Raw genomic sequence first — 18,037 nt, 5'->3', positions numbered from 1 at the left:
TATCCCCAAGCCCCCACAAAGGAATGTCCACACACTGTATTACTGAAAACACAGTCTTTATATAATTAATATTCAAGGGTTATGTACACTTATCACAATAACGCACTTTGTGCTCAGGAAAATCAATAATGGTAAATATCTACAATTCTAAAGTGGTACCACTAATATTATACCTCATTAAAGTGCATTCACAATACTTTTAAAATGGCACACAGATCAATAAGAAGGAAACCAGCAATAGAGAGAGGAGGGATAACAGATGGTTGAAACAATAGGCAGAAGACTGGCCCTTGCTACTGGACACAGTTCTGTGTGGAGATCCCCCCACCTGGGCAACCTGAAAAATAAAGAGATATAGCACAAGCCCAGTCCATATATTGTTCAATAGTCTTATTCTCTCCTACAATGTTTTTACCCCCCCAATGTACCTGGTGGAGTCGAGTTCTTCGAAGAGGCGTCGACAGATCCTTCTTGAATGACCCCCTTTAAAGCAGGAGTCACGGATCGTCGAGAGGCGTCGAGAAGCGTCGAGGAACTCGGTGTTCGGTGTCGGGGAATCGACGGCCCTTCTTGAATGCCTTCCCTTTCAAGCGGGAGACACGGGGCGTCGAACGTCCGACAACAAACAGGGTAGAATGGCGTCGATGAGGCGGCAGGCTTCGATCCGAGCGGTGCTCGTCGGCGTCGAGACGTCAGCGTCCTGCGAGGAAGAGGCGTGCGGGGCACCTCGGTGACACTAGTTCTGGACCGCAAAGATTGTGAATGACGGTGGCCCAACAAGGGCGTCGAGTCGCTCGAGTCTTTGGGGTCGTGAGGTGGCGGGAAACCCACCGGCGGATTCTCCTCGGCGCGTTGGTCGTCCTCGACTTTCTCCGGCAGGATAAAGCGGTCGACGGTGCGGTCGAGGGAGTCCTTCAATTCAAATGTTCTTAGGCAAGGAGCGGACGGCTCCGGTCGTCGGCGGCACAGCGTCAAGTGGTTCCCACGGCTGGGCAACACAACTTCGACGGGCCTCCAGCGGTTACACAGACCTGCGAACCCTGGTCGACGGCAATGGACTTCAACGGCGTCGATGTCCGGGTGCTTCACTTCGATCTCCTCGGCAGTCCCCTTCTCCGGTCGGCAGCCTTTCGATGGTCTGGCATCCAGGGAGCTTTGGCGAAGATTCAGCGGTGCTCGATGGTCCCTCGGAGCACGGGAAGAGGGCGCCTAGCCAGGTCCTCTCTCGGGTCAGTCCTCGACGAGCACGGCAGCCTTCGGACCGGTCGAAGCAAATGCCACAGCAAGTCTTCTTCTTCCAGCTGGGCGTCGAGGATCAGCAAATCCAGTTACTCTTGAGTGGAGACTCAGCTTCTGAACGCTTCTGAACAATTTCCAGTGGTGAGAGGTCCCCAGATATACTATTCTGTCTCTCATCCACACTGCTGGCACACACACAGCAGCCAATCACACAGAAGGGCATTCATGCAGTCAGTCAGCCAATCAGGCACACAGTGCATTCAGGCCACACTCCTCCCTTTCAGACACTCACAACAAGGAATGTGGATTGGGACAAGTACCCAGCCATTCAACACTACACACTGCATTCAGGCCAGTTTCGGGCAGGGCTGTCTCAGTCTTTGTCTCACATGCCAGAAACCAGACAACCACAACAAGGAGTGTATATTGGTCACACACTCCATTCACCCAGGTCCCACCCACAGGAGGTACCCACAACATACAGTCACTGGGAAGGCTCCAGTCAGTCTAGCTGGGCCTTCACAACAACACCATATATGGAACTTCCACCCAACAGCCAGTCAGGGGGAAGGGACAGAGTCAGGGCTTCCCAGGACTTTGGGAAAACAAGGTAAGAGGCAATAGAAAGCAAGAGGCCACAGGGGCCATCTTGTTTTCCATCAGGAATCAACTGATTCCAATGGCAGGGCCTGGGTATCCCAAAATGGAGGACACCCCGAGCACCTGTCAATTTCAGCATGGAGCTGCCACCAGCCCATACCCTGCTCTGTGGGCCACCCACAGGTGCCCAAAAACATACACTAGGGGCACAGGGTTGTACCCCCACCCATGGGTGCCATAAGGGTATCCCATGGGTCTGTTCACCAAACCAAAAGAGAGAGCTGCACTGCCAGGAGTCCCAAATGGACTCCTGGGCAGAAAACATGACATAACACACGATAAAAGGCAGTAAAGGACAAAGATTCAGAGGCCCTGTCCCTCTGATGCATTTCCAGCATCACAGTCGCCCCCCCCAGACTGAGGTGGAGGGTGTCTAATCTCCCACGGGATAGACACCCTCATCCAGACGGTCAACATACCTTCTGGAAAGGCCATCTGCATTATCGTGACTCTTCCCTGGTCTGTGCTCTATGGTGAAGTCTAGCCCTTGCAGGCTAATGGACCACCTGAGCAATTTCGGATTCTCACCCTTCATCTGCATAAGCCACTTCAGGGGCTTATGATCTGTTTGGACCTTGAAGGTAGACCCCGTAAGGTAGGGCCTAAAACGCCTAAGGCTCCAAACTATACTAAAACATTCCTTTTCAACAGTAGCCCACTTAAGCTCTCTACCCTTGAGTTGTCTACTGATGAATATGATAGGATGTTCTCTCCCTTTGTCATCTAACTGGGACAAGACAGCTCCAATTCCGGTGTCGCAGGCATCCGTCTGGACGATAAAGGGTCGGCTGTAGTCAGGCGCACACAACACAGGTGTCCTACACAGACTTTCTTTCAAGCCCTCAAAGGCCCTCTGACAGTCTTCTGTCCAATTAACCTTCCTAGGCTGTTTGGGTGAAGTTAGAGCTGTCAGGGGTGCAGCTATGGTTCCATAGTCTGCCATGAAATTGCGACAGTACCAGTGAGGCCCAAAAAGGCTCTCACCTGGGTTTGAGTAGTGGGAGTCTCCCAGTTCTGTACGTCCTGTACCTTACTGGAAAGAGGCTGGATTTGACCCCCTCCTACCTCATGACCAAGATAGGTAACTTTCCCCTGAGCTATCTGGCACTTGGTGGCCTTGATAGTGAGGTTAGCCCTTTTCAAGGCCTGCAACACCTTATCCAGATGTGTCAAATGCTCTTCCCAGGTGGAACTGTAGACGGCAATGTCGTCTAAGTAAGCCACACAAAAGGCTTCCAGCCCACTGAGAGCATGGTTGACCAATCTCTGGAAGGTGGCAGGGGCATTCTTCAATCCAAAAGGCATGACCCTAAACTGGTAGAGTCCCTCAGGTGTTGAGAAGGCCGTCTTTTCCTTGGCATGGTCCGTCAGAGCTATTTGCCAATAGCCTGAGGTAAGGTCAAAGGTGCTCACAAATTTGGCAGCACCTATGGTGTCCACGAGCTCATCAGCCCTGGGCAATGGGTGCGCGTCAGTTTTGGTGACGGCATTGACTCCTCGGTAGTCCACACAGAACCTCCAATCCTTGGTACCCGCCTGGGAACTTGCCTTGGGGACAAGGACCACTGGACTGGACCAGGGACTGGTTGAGGGTTCAATAACACCCAGATCCAACATCTTGGCGACCTCAGCCTGGATGTGGTTCTTGACGGTATCTGACATACGGTAGCACCTGCTTTTGACAGGCACACTGTCACCAGTGTCAATTTCGTGCTTACACCATGGTGTAAGGCCCGGTGTCAGTGAAAACAGAGAGGCATACTGCTGGAGCAAAGCCCTGCAGGCCCTCTGCTGCTCTGTTGTCAAATCTAGAGAGAGACGTACTCCCTCCACTGAGCCATCCTGAGGGTTGCTATGCAGCAAATCAGGAAGGGGCTCACTCTCATCTTCTTCTTGCCCTGAAGCTAGCAAGAGACATGAGACCTCTGCTCGCCTGTGGAAAGGCTTGAGCCTGTTGACATGGAATACCTGAGGGGCTACCCCAGAGGCACCCATGTGAACCAGATAATTGACTTCGCCCATCTTGGAGATTATCCGGAAGGGTCCAGTCCATTTATCGGCCAAAGCTCTAGGCTTTGTAGGCTCCATCACAAGGACTTCCTGCCCCGGAGTCCAATCCACTTGTGAAGCTTTAAGGTCATGCCAGTACTTATTCAATTCCTGGCTGGCCTTGAGATTTGCTGTTGCCTGACCCATCATCTGTGTCATCCTCCGTCTGAGGCCTAACACATAGTCCCCCACTTGCTTGGCGGGACCTGGAGTGGTGGCTTCCAAGCCTTCTCGGATCAAGGCGAGGGGCCCCCTCACGGGATGTCCAAAGAGTAACTCAAAGGGGCTGAAACCAACACCCTCTTGAGGTACCTCTCTCTAAGCAAACAGCAGGCATGGTAGGAGGAGATCCCATTTCCTCCTTAGGGGCTCTTCCAAAGCACCTAGCATGCCCTTGAGAGTTTTGTTAAATCTCTCAACCAGACCATTGGTCTGGGGGTGGTAAGAGGTGGAGAACTTGTAGGTTACCCCGCACTCTTTCCACATGGTTTTCATGTAACTAGACATGAAATTGGATCCTCTGTCAGAGACAACCTCCTTGGGGAATCCAACACGGGTGAAAATGCCCAGTAGAGCCCTGGCAACCACCTTGGCAGTAATAGTCCGAAGGGGTATAGCCTCAGGGTACCTGGTGGCATGATCAACCAAGACCAGGATGAACCGATGTCCACCGGAAGTGGGAGGGTCCAGGGGACCGACAATGTCGATGCCCACCCTCTCGAACGGTGTGCCAACCACTGGCAATGGCTGCAGTGGGGCAATGACCCTGCCTCCAGTCTTGCCAGACAACTGACAAGTGGGGCAGGTCCTGCAGTGGGATTCCACTTCCACTCCCATCCGGGGCCAGTAGAAGTGGGCAGAGAGCCTCTGCTTAGTCTTCTTGGTACCAAGATGACCAGCCAAGGGCACCACATGCGCCAACTGCAGTAGGAAGGGCCTGTAAACCTGGGGTACCACCAACCTCTTGAGGGCACCAGGTTCAGGCTTAGCGTGCTCACTAACAAGGAGCTCACCCTCCCAATAAATCTTGAATGTCCTAGGCACTTCACCTTGTGCCTGGGACAGGGCCTGTTTCCTCAGACCCTCGAGAGAGTGGCACTCTCTCTGTCCCTTACAGAAGTCTGCCCGGGAGGGTCCCCCTTCAGCTAACAAGCATTGAAGGTCGGGATGATCCTCCGGGTTGAGAACCTCTCCCACAGGAGAGTCTTCTGTCTCTTCTCCCACAGGAGTTGAGTTTGGGTTTTCCATTGGACCCAGCCCGTCCGGAGCATGGATCCCAATGGGTGCTGTCGGAACAGCAGGAAGAGAAGGTGTTCCCTCCACAGAGGTGGCCTTCTTGGTCTTCCTCCTTCTTGCCTTAGGCCTCGCCTTTGGCTCGGGTACCTGACTCACAGTCAGACCCGGTGTCACCTGTGACCTAGTGACCGCAGCCGCAGTCATGGGAAGACCATCCGAGATCAACCCCAACTCTACCAGATCATTTCCTAACAGAATGTTAGCAGGGACATTGTCCTGAACCAGGACAGGAAGCTTTGCTGTCTTGTCTCCAATCATGAGTGTGACTAAGGCTACAGCGATAATTTGGGAGGCCCACCAGCTAACCTGGTGGTTCTCAGAGGAGCACCTACATAGTCCTCTGGCTTGAGCAGGGTCCTGTCCACCACTGTCATGCTTGCCCCAGTGTCTCTCAAACCAGTAGAAGGCTGGCCATTCAAGAGGACACTTCTCAAAAACCTACGAGTGTTCTGCGGGATAGTCGCCAGTACTTCTGCGTACTGGTCCCAGGCCCCAAGGGACACTAAGGAAATCTCTACCGGGGCACCAAATGTGATCCCGGTAGAGGAGGGGAGGACAGTGGCCTCCACCTCAGACACGGGGTAAGGGTAGGTCAGGCTGACAGCCTGTACTCCAAGTGCCTTACCTTTACACTTGGAGTCACCCCTTTTGTGATCCAGAGCCCCACAGTCCCAACAAGTGCCAGGAGTGCGGGGTACGGTACTGGAACCACTGGGAGCCTGCTTTGCAGCAGGTGGACCACTACTCTTATTCCCACCCACAGAGGACTTATCCCCACTAGATTTTTGGGTCTTAGGAGAGGAAGGTTTTGGTTTACCCGACTGTGATTGCTTTTGGGACTCCTCAGCTTTCTGAGAGGTCCCCTTTTCTTTGTCCTTGTCCTTCCCACTGGAGTCCTTAGGGGACACCCGGTGGGAGACCCACTTGTCAGCCAACCTAGCCAGCTTAAAGGGGTCCAAAATGTTTTGGTCAGCCACATACTGACGCAGCTCTGGCGAACAGGCTTCAGAAAAATGCTCAAAAAACAAGAGGTGGGACAATTCAACAAAAGTCTTAACCTTGTATCCATCAATCCACCCCATCATGTTCATGTGCGCAGTACTCACCCAGTCAACCCAAGACACATTCCCTCTTTTCTTAAAATCCCTGAACCGTTTAAGGTATTGGGTAGGTGTCTTGCCAAACTTGGCAATCAAAGCAGACTTCATACACTCATACTGACCCCTTTCTTCCACGCTCAGCTTCAGAATACAGTCATATCCAGTTTGAGGCACTCTGCTTAACAAACACTTAGCCCAATCTCTTTTATCCACATCATGAATTGCACAAGCCATTTCAAACGCTTCAATCCATTGGAGGATATCTGAACCCTCCACAAACACACCAACCAAATCTTTCATAAACTTGGTGGCTGGGGACCTGCCACTCTCAACTGGTTTAGCTGAAGTCTCCACTCGAGCTTTCTCTAACTGGATTCTCTGACATTCAGTGTCCTTGTCTTTGAGCGCAAGATCCCTATTCTTGAGTTCCACTTGCTGTGCCAGCTCCTCTTTCTTAAGCTCAGCTTCTATTTCCAACTTGCGGTATTCAAAGGCTAACTTCATCCTTAATAACTCAAGTTCCATGGAATTGCTGGGGTTGGGAACAGAGGCAGCAGGAATGGCGGCATTCGCAGAAACAGATTCAGTGACAACCCCAGGGGCAGAGTCCTCACTGGTTGCATCCCCCCCTTCATCAAGAGTTTCACCCTCAGTCTGGTAGTCCACCAGGGCAGCTATCAGCTCCGCCCTAGACTTATCCAGAAAGTCTAACTCCCTGGCTTCACAAGCACTCTGGAGAGCCTCTAAGCTCATCCTAGTCAATTTACCATTCGCAATGGGCTCCATTGCTTGTAATGCAGTTATTTGGTACACACCCAAACCTTAATCTAATAAAGTGCGGATATTTTGTAAGTGGCACGGTTATACACTGATTCTTAAAACCATAAGCATCCCACCGCTGCCACCAGCTTGTAAAGACCGGTGGGGGGGTCTGTACTTCCGCTCTCTATATGGTAGAGGAGAGGCACAGAGGTCCCCAGCCAAGATTCTCTATTACGGTAGCGATGGACGAGCAATCAAGGCCTAGCTTCTCAGGAGGTGATGCAGGCTGGTTCTTAAGTACAGTGTATCCCCAAGCCCCCACAAAGGAATGTCCACACACTGTATTACTGAAAACACAGTCTTTATATAATTAATATTCAAGGGTTATGTACACTTATCACAATAACGCACTTTGTGCTCAGGAAAATGAATAATGGTAAATATCTACAATTCTAAAGTGGTACCACTAATATTATACCTCATTAAAGTGCATTCACAATACTGTTAAAATGGCACACAGATCAATAAGAAGGAAACCAGCAATAGAGAGAGGAGGGATAACAGATGGTTGAAACAATAGGCAGAAGACTGGCCCTTGCTACTGGACACAGTTCTGTGTGGAGATCCCCCCACCTGGGCAACCTGAAAAATAAAGAGATATAGCACAAGCCCAGTCCATATATTGTTCAATAGTCTTATTCTCTCCTGCAATGTTTTTACCCCCCCAATGTACCTGGTGGAGTTGAGTTCTTCGAAGAGGCGTCGACAGATCCTTCTTGAATGACCCCCTTTAAAGCAGGAGTCACGGATCGTCGAGAGGCGTCGAGAAGCGTCGAGGAACTCGGTGTTCGGTGTCGGGGAATCGACGGCCCTTCTTGAATGCCTTCCCTTTCAAGCGGGAGACACGGGGCGTCGAACGTCCGACAACAAACAGGGTAGAACGGCGTCGATGAGGCGGCAGGCTTCGATCCGAGCGGTGCTCGTCGGCGTCGAGACGTCGGCGTCCTGCGAGGAAGAGGCGTGCGGGGCACCTCGGTGACACTAGTTCTGGACCGCAAAGATTGTGAATGACGGTGGCCCAACAAGGGCGTCGAGTCGCTCGAGTCTTTGGGGTCGTGAGGTGGCAGGAAACCCACCGGCGGATTCTCCTCGGCGCGTTGGTCGTCCTCGACTTTCTCCGGCAGGATAAAGCGGTCGACGGTGCGGTCGAGGGAGTCCTTCAATTCAAATGTTCTTAGGCAAGGAGCGGACGGCTCCGGTCATCGGCAGTACGGCGTCAAGTGGTTCCCACGGCTGGGCAACACAACTTCGACGGGCCTCCAGCGGTTACACAGACCTGCGAACCCTGGTCGACGGCAATGGACTTCGACGGCGTCGATGTCCGGGTGCTTCACTTCGATCTCCTCGGCAGTCCCCTTCTCCGGTCGGCAGCCTTTCGATGGTCTGGCGTCCAGGGAGCTTCGGCGAAGATTCAGCGGTGCTCGATGGTCCCTCGGAGCACGGGAAGAGGGCGCCTAGCCAGGTCCTCTCTCGGGTCAGTCCTCGACGAGCACGGCAGCCTTCGGACCGGTCGAAGCAAATGCCACAGCAAGTCTTCTTCTTCCAGCTGGGCGTCGAGGATCAGCAAATCCAGTTACTCTTGAGTGGAGACTCAGCTTCTGAACGCTTCTGAACAATTTCCAGTGGTGAGAGGTCCCCAGATATACTATTCTGTCTCTCATCCACACTGCTGGCACACACACAGCAGCCAATCACACAGAAGGGCATTCATGCAGTCAGTCAGCCAATCAGGCACACAGTGCATTCAGGCCACACTCCTCCCTTTCAGACACTCACAACAAGGAATGTGGATTGGGACAAGTACCCAGCCATTCAACACTACACACTGCATTCAGGCCAGTTTCGGGCAGGGCTGTCTCAGTCTTTGTCTCACATGCCAGAAACCAGACAACCACAACAAGGAGTGTATATTGGTCACACACTCCATTCACCCAGGTCCCACCCACAGGAGGTACCCACAACATACAGTCACTGGGAAGGCTCCAGTCAGTCTAGCTGGGCCTTCACAACAACACCATATATGGAACTTCCACCCAACAGCCAGTCAGGGGGAAGGGACAGAGTCAGGGCTTCCCAGGACTTTGGGAAAACAAGGTAAGAGGCAATAGAAAGCAAGAGGCCACAGGGGCCATCTTGTTTTCCATCAGGAATCAACTGATTCCAATGGCAGGGCCTGGGTATCCCAAAATGGAGGACACCCCGAGCACCTGTCAATTTCAGCATGGAGCTGCCACCAGCCCATACCCTGCTCTGTGGGCCACCCACAGGTGCCCAAAAACATACACTAGGGGCACAGGGTTGTACCCCCACCCATGGGTGCCATAAGGGTATCCCATGGGTTTATTCACCAAACCAAAAGAGAGAGCTGCACTGCCAGGAGTCCCAAATGGACTCCTGGGCAGAAAACATGACAGAACACACGATAAAAGGCAGTAAAGGACAAAGATTCAGAGGCCCTGTCCCTCTGATGCATTTCCAGCATCACAGTGAGGGGGTCAATGCCCCATCCCATTAGAAACTTCACAGACCCTTTGGGGTGCCCCACAGCCCCAACTTAAAAAGCGTTCCACCATTTTCCATTTTTTCTTTGTTTACGAAACTTGCCCTGGTGCAGAGGGGCACATTGGTGTGCCAATCTGGCCCCGGAGTGCCCAAACCTTACTGCCCCACCAACTGGGGGGCCTGTCCCACCATTTGTGATGGCCCTCTCCTCACCCACACCGAACGGAGGAGGGGCACATCATGCAGCCCTTCCTAGGAGGCTCAGGGAGGGCAGCATGAGGTGCTCCCCCCAGCCATTTGGGGTGGGGGGAGAGGGCCACCACAAAAGGTGGGGCAGGACCCCCAATAGATGGGGCAGTAGGGTTGGGGCACCCTGGGGGCAGATTGCCACACTAATGTGGCCATCTGCACCAAGCGAAGTTGGGTAAACAAAAGAAAAAATACAAATTCACAGTCTGCTTGTTAGGGGGGCGCTGAGGGCCACCCTAAATTGCCAGCAAATGATATACCGCAACAGGGGGTGGCCCTCAACCTCCCCAACCCCAAATGGAGGGCCCCACCTCATGCAACCCTCCCTGGGGGCAGATAGGGGGGCCCCACCTCATGCATCCCTCCCTGGGGTCAGATGCCCCTTCCTAGGAGCAGATATCTGCCCCCAGGGAAGGTTGTATGAGGTGGGGCCCTCCATTTGGAGTGGGGGGGTTGAGGGCCACCCCCCGTTGCAGTACATCATTCGCTGTCAATTTAGGGTGCCCCTCAGCCCCCCCTAAAAAGCAACCTGTGAATTTGTATTTTTTCATTTGTTTACCCAACTTCGCTTGGTGCAGATGGCCACATTAGTGTGGCAATCTGCCCCCAGGGTGCCCAAACCCTACTGCCCCATCTATTGGGGGTCATGCCCCACCTTTTCTGGTGGCCCTCCCCCCCCACCCCCAATGGCTGGGGGACACACCTCATGCAGACCTCCCTGGGCCTCCTACAAACGGCTGCGTGAGGTATACCCCACCTCCATTTGAGGTGAGGGGGGAGAGGGCCACCAGAAAAGGTGGGGCAGGACCCCCAATAGATGGGGCAGTAGGGTTTGGGCACCCTGGGGGCAGATTGCCACACTAATTTGGCCATCTGCACCAAACGAAGTTGGGAAAACAAAAAAAAAATACAAATTCACAGGCTGCTTTTTAGGGGGGGCTGAGGGCCACCCTAAATTGGCAGCGAATGATGTACTGCAACGGGATAATGAAGTGAATGATATGATGGTCGGACAAGGGGTTGGTGTATTGGCTGTGATGGAGATGGGACAGTTGTGCTGGGCTATCCAATCCAGGGCACATCCTTGTGTGTGCATAGGTCCGCTAATAGTGTTGGAGAACCAACGGGTTTAGAGGGCAGCATTGAGTGCCTTGGCTGCTGGGTCACAAGGGCCATTGAGCCCTAGGTTAAGGTTGCCTAGTAAGATGGCTTTGGTTGACTGTTTCAGGTTATCAGAGAGGAGGTCAGTCAGGCAGTTTGGAAGTTTCCTATAGGACCTTGTTGTCGGTAGACAAGGTGTACTGTGATAGTACAGTGGTCAGAGAGGTTGATTTCGGTGATCAGGTAGTCACTGGTGTTGTTGATGTCTGTATCTGTTTTTCTGATAGAGAGGTAGGGCCTCATTATGAGAATTGCGATAAAAACGCAGTCATTACCGGCATGGTGGTATTAGCGCATCCGTGCACCCTCAACGCTGCTAATAGCGGCTGTTACGAGAGTGTGAGCATGCGCGAACCATCATGCCGGTAATGGCAGCAATGCCATGCCGCTAAAGGCCCCCCAACACCACGATAACGCTATCACGGGACCTGCCGATACCGCCTCCGCCCAGGAGCAACCCCTTAATGACAGACCCGGCAATACCATCATGCAAATACCGGGTTTATAATACCGGACCCGGAAGTAAAGTCATCGGGGCGGAATGGGAAATGCACCGGCAGCCATCTTTAAAAACACAATCCATTGCAATCCTCTTAACACAGCAGTGCTACAGAGTGGAGAGCAGGCCCAATCAGCCCATCATGTCCAAGGCAACTCAGAAGTCCACCCCCCGCTTGCGCAAGAAGCGCTTCTCTGACGAGGAGCTCAACATCCTTGCAGATATGCTGGCAGCCCATGTGGATGAGGTGTTTGCCAACAACTTGAAACGCGAAGCCTAACTGCGAAAAAAACAAATATGGGAGGAGGTGGCATGGAAGGTGACAGCGGTTGGCACCCCCCCCCTGCATGGTGAAAGACTGCAAAAAGCGGTGGGACGATCTACGTCTCCGGGTGCGAAACATAATAGCAGCAAACCGCAGGGAGGCCATGACTACAGGTGGCGGGGACCACTCACCCACCAAATTGATGAGATGGAAGGAGACCTGCAGCACCACAATAAATATGGAGTCTATTGAGGGCTTTGGAGAAATGAAGACGGGTGCACCGACATCGGAAGATGGAGGTGAGTGATCCCGTAAACCCCAGTAAACCAAAGCATGACGTAGCACAACAGATGTGAAAGTGAACCAAGCCAATGCATGGGCCATCATACACATATACAGATCCATGTCCAGATGGTGGCCCAAACCCTGGCACAATAAAATGCATGCTGCGTGCCAATACCATTACCAACAGACACCCAACACACATAATTCAATCACATGTCACACATCACGCAAACCACAATACAACAGTATGCCACCTAGAACACATTAGTCCAGAAATGAGAGTCCGCAGCGTATGTCAATATGGCCCCCCACGTTGCAAGTACCCTGAGTGTCACACCTACAAGAAAGCAATGCATGACATGTGAAATACTGAACAGAACCAAATCATGCACCTTGCACGTACCAGCATCGTGGAGAATATGCAGAAGCAACAAACTACCCCGGCAGGAGCACACCTATCCACCTCCACCCTATCCACCACACCTGCCAGCTCGACTCCCTCAAGTCATGTGCGCATGATCAGGCACAGCGCTTACCAAACTCACATGCCGCCCCCAGACCAGAAGAGAGACTGGAATTAGCAGGACCACTCTGCATGTGCCAACTGCCAACTTGCAAAACTCACGAATGGCACATCGTGTGTGGGATGACAATGGTTGAGGGGGGGAGGTGGTGTTGGGGCTGCAGGGGGGTATGGGGTGTTGGGGGTGTTGGGGAGTGGGGGGAGGGTGTGTCTGAGGTGGAGGGTTCTAGCACTATATTGTTAATATTCCAATACACCCGTTGTGTTAAAAATCATTTAATGAATGGACATTGCTAATTTCGTGTGTGTTTATTCAATTCTTGACAGCACACAGTGCCCGACTCCCCACACACCCTGTGACCAGTGGTCGAAGTTAGCGGGAGCGGTGCTCCCCTACTTTTTTAAATTACCTTTTATAGCTCCTATACTATTATTTGAAAAATAAACTGTTCCGGAATGGTTTCATTTTAAAATAAAAGTGTAGGAAGAAGTTGGAACTTGCACTTTCAGTGCACTGCACTGAACATTCCCTTAAACGGCTGGTGCAAGTGTTTGGGCGGGGTGTATTGTGTGTGGGAGGAGCGTGGATATGGGGGTTGTGGGGAGTGGGTGCAGGCCAGCAGGGAACATAGTTCCACTACTTCTTTTCGTACACTTCGACCCCTGCCTGTGACCATATCCACAGGATCCCAGTGCCCAGTGTAGTACTAACACAGACCCATCAACATCCCTGTGGTTCAGAAGAAATCGTCAATCAGTGATTGGCACACAGCACGGCCATCCTGTGCATCGCAAACTGGCAGGGGTGCTGCTCCTCCTCGATCATCATCCTCCTCATCCGGTGCAAGCAGGTCAATGTCAGGTGGCATTGGTACGTTTCTCCGGATGCACATGTTGTGCAGTTGTGCAGCATGGCACAGACCATAGTGATATTTGCCACCTTCTCAGGCCCGTAAAGGAGTGCTCCACCAGACCTGCTGAGACAGCGGAACCGTGCCTTCAACAGGCCAAAGGTCTGCTCGATCACAACCCGATTGTACTCCTCTTCATGCCTGTTCTGTGGGTTCCGTACAGGGATAAGTAGCCACGGCTTCAAGGGATAGCCACCATCACCTGCATGGGGGCACAATGAGGTATGTGTTAGTCGATATCAGACCTGACACCTTAGTGATCACTACCATTGCTGCAGCTATTCGGTGTTGACATGCACATGTCCCTGGATGCATGCATGCAGGTTCATTTGACACATTGTGAACTGTACTATTGTCTGCTGGTGTGGATTGCATTGTCCAGATGATGCAGGGCGTTCACGTGCATGCTGATGCAGATGTACTGTGAATTTGGAACAATGTTTAAACACCCATGTTGGTGATGTGTGGTACACTGTATGTATTCCCAATAGCGGCATTGCCACAGGTGTGATCATGTTTAGTCATCAATCACTTGACATTCCCATGGTGGCCTGCTTGTACGTCTGGCATATTGTCATTGCTGTGCAGCATTGGTCCTATGTATAGCATTGATGTGTCATGTTCAGGTTGGGTTGTTCAGGGCTACAGCGTGTCCACTCACCACCCATTCTCTGGAGTATGCATCCCCCCAATCTCACCCAGGTGGAGTATGCAACCCCCCGCAATCTCACCCAGGTGGATTATGCACCCCCCAATCTCACCCAAGTGGAGTATGCATCCCCCAATCTCACCAAGGTGGAGTATGCGTCCCCCCAGTATCACCACCCCCCACTGCACTGCCATGGCCATGTCAGGCAATTTAGCAAGCAGCCAGGCATGTCGTCCAGCATGTCGCTCCATGTAAAGGGGTAGCCTGGAGTTACGCAGCACCATGGAATCATGTGTGGATCCGGGATATCGTGCACAAGAGTGTGTGATAATCCTGCTGGAGTCACATACCATCTGCACATTGATGGAGTGGTATTGCTTACGATTCTGGTATACCACCTCAATGGCATGAAGGACCACCAATTTTACATGGGTGCAGTCAAGGACACTGACACAATTGGTCATGCCTGCCATGCATGGAATTCGACTTTAGTGTCAGCTAGCTCCTGCGCAGTCCGTGGCAGGGATATTTGGTTGCCTGCATGCTTCAGGAGGGCATCCAGCACTTGGATCAGCATGTGTGAAAAGAGTGGTTCTGATATGCCATGCAGCTGGCCCACTGTGTGCTGGTAGGTGCCTGTGGCCAGGAAGTGGAGCACAGACACCACCTTTAGTAGAGGGGGGATGGCAGTGCAGATTTCTATCAGGCTGACAATGTCGTTGTGTATCATGTCCACTATGGTGGTGATGGTGTCCAAACGGTACAGGGTGTGGATCTGCATGGGGGTTAGGTTGAAGGGACTGGCTCTGATACGAGGTATTAGTGGCTGCCTACGTAATACCACTGGCTGCACTGGTGAGACTTGCTGGGCCTGTCTCACCCTCCTTCTCCTCCTGCATCTCCTCTGTGCTGCCTGTTGTTGTTGGTGTTGTAGTTGTTGTTGTTGCTGGTGTAGCAGTGCAGACATGTCCTCCAGCCCCTGGATTGCTACAGCAAGTGGGATCATTTTGGTGTTGGAAGGGTGTGGTGTGTGGGTGTGCTCCTTTTGTGCTGGGACAGGCTCCATTGGCCCCACCTGTGGTGATTGTGTGCACCTGTGGCAGTTGGCTACACTGCAGGTTGCTATTTATGGGTGGTCTGCGATGCCTGTAATACCACCATTATGCAGGCCCTATTTATCGCCTTCAGGATGCCAGTAAGTGCATGCCCACGTGACTTGTGATGTCCTCCTGTTAGCGGCATCCTGGTATTGCCACCACAAAGGGGTGCGTGTACGTGCGCATGCTGGTAAGTAGGGACACAGTAAGGTAGGGGGCGGCATTAACGGGTTGTCGGCTCATAATGTCCCGGACCGGTAATCGATGCCGGTAATACCATTCCGCCTTCCTTTTGTCATTACCTCCATGCTCGTAATGAGGCCCGTTTTTGGCTATAAGAGCTACTCCTCCACCCAAGGTGGAGCGGTCCTGTCTGATGATGGTGTATCCTGGTGGAAGGGCAAGGGATAGCGCAAGGCCTGATGCTTTGTGTAGCCGAGTTTCCGTTATCATAAGGATATCAAGGCCGTGGGTGGTAATGAGGTCCTATATATCTAGGGCGTGTGCATTAATAGAGTGAGCGTTAATCAGTGAGCATCTCAGGTGTGAGCTGATAAGGTTGTTTTGTTCTTGGTGTTGGCTGAGGTAAAGTGAGGTGTCCATGTTGTGGTAATCGTATTGTTGGTATTGTTACTGTGGGCCACATCATGGCGTGGATGGCCAGCATTTGTGGGCTAATGGGCTAATCCACACACATTACCCTATGCTCACTGCACATACACATAGACCTGTGTGCTCTGGGTGGACACAGCCTACAGGTGCAGTAGCCCCTGTCAGATATAGTTTGGATATGACAACAAGGAGTACACCATGTCATCTGTGAAGTGTGAGGGCCAACCTAATTAAAAATGTAAAGGCTCCATGGTTCCACCCTGTCCGTCTGTAGTTGATGGCAGCATTTGCATAATAATGAGAGTTTAATTCAAACATGCCCACATGGGGCCTGACAGCAGAGGCTAACAAAGGAGACAGGAAACCCCAACCCCGTTCATATCCACTTTGTCGACCTGAAACCAGCTTCCACCCTTAGTACTGATTGACAGTGAAATGTCATGTCTGTTACAGTGTGTATTACAGCAATCATTCCCGCAGGGAGACCCCTTTCAGAAGGTACAGGTATGTGGATTGACAGTGCCAGAAAGTCTGGTCTTGCTGCAGCTTCAACAGAGATCTGCCACTTTAATCAGGAACCACAAGAGATCCCCACAGAGAGCTCCATTGACTAGAGAGACCCTTTGGTCAACAATAGACAGGAAGATGGGTGGCACTTAGTATTACATGTTTTCACCACTTTATCTTTTCTGTTGCAAAGCACTATGGTTATGACCTAATGCATACAGGAGATTGTTGGTGGGGACTGAGATTTGGTTCATTAGGGTAGGCTTAGCCGACACCAATCCCTGTGGTCAATATTTCGAGCCTGTCTAACCCTTTGAACTGCAACCCACCACACTGCTGACTGAAAGCCAACCAAGATACCTCAACCAGTGCTTCAGAACTGCCTACCTGTACTGAGACAATTTTTCCTGACCCCGATCTGCCGTGCAGGCCCATCTACAGCCGTCCGTCTAGCTTCGATCACCGAACTGCTTGCTGCCTGAGACCTGCAGCTCACTCCCATCTTGAACTCTAACACACAAGTCACATTGTGGTTCTGTACCTCTGGTCCTTCTCTGAATGCCCCTAGGGACATTTTACAACCCATTGCTCCCTTCAAGTTGAAACCAAATATCCTTGAACTGTTGTGATTAATTACTATACAGACTACCCACCTGTCAGTCTCCAGAGTGCATCCTTTTCCTTCTTCGAAACTGTCTGTCCTCTGCATTCCTTTACAGGGTGGGTATTATTTCATAGTGTGCTAGAACTGCCTTTTGTGATAATAATAAAGTAGATATTTGTATACAACCTTGACTAGACGGTCCCTTTTATCATTGGGTAATAACTGTATTTTCACTGTGTTGCAACTAGCTCACGATCCACAAACTTTCGGTGATAAGACTGTACACATTACGAAAATTGGACAAGGAGGTTTATAATGTGCTTATGTTTCCAAGCTGTTTGTATCCCTTCTGATGTACTAGAGGTCTGGGTCTGATTGATGGTTTCGAAACCAATATTCATCCATGGACTACTAGTGCCTCGTAAGTTGATTTGTAACACATGTAATTCATCCAACGGGGCCACACCTGCACTGCCATTCACTGCCAGCCAGTATTTGCCAGCTTCAGTCTGGTTGGGCTTCATAATCATTGGGTAAACATCACCAGAAATGGTGGCACTTTGGGTCAGTAAATACATGCAATGTGTCCTATACCTCTGGCCACAGCCTAGCAGGGATCAGCATGGCATAATAGAGTCCATGTTCGCTGAAAGCCTCCTTAACTGTTCCAAACTACTTCCTGGCTGGCCATGCCACCAACATTAAGTCTGGGTAAAAGCTGACCCAGTTGCTATTGCATTGGGTGTCTTCCTGAGAGGATGGAATCTCTACTCTTATTACTTGAGATATTGGCAATGATCGATCAAGACTGCCCACCAAGAACAGATTGTGAATCTAATGTCAGGTGTGCTATGTCCACCAGAAATAGCTTAAATACCTTTGCCTCAGGTAGAATATTGCTCACTATATTTAAGCAATAAAACCCAACTGGTGGGGCCTTTATTGGGCCAGATACTGCCTGGGCAAGTTAGAAGACAGAGCAAATCAAGGTCTTTAATGTTAGCATG

Source organism: Ambystoma mexicanum, chromosome 3p, assembly GCF_040938575.1.
Source record: "Ambystoma mexicanum isolate Mex_15411 chromosome 3p, UKY_AmexF1_1, whole genome shotgun sequence".
In the NCBI taxonomy this organism is placed as follows: domain Eukaryota; kingdom Metazoa; phylum Chordata; class Amphibia; order Caudata; family Ambystomatidae; genus Ambystoma; species Ambystoma mexicanum.
This window is presented reverse-complemented; position numbering follows the sequence as displayed.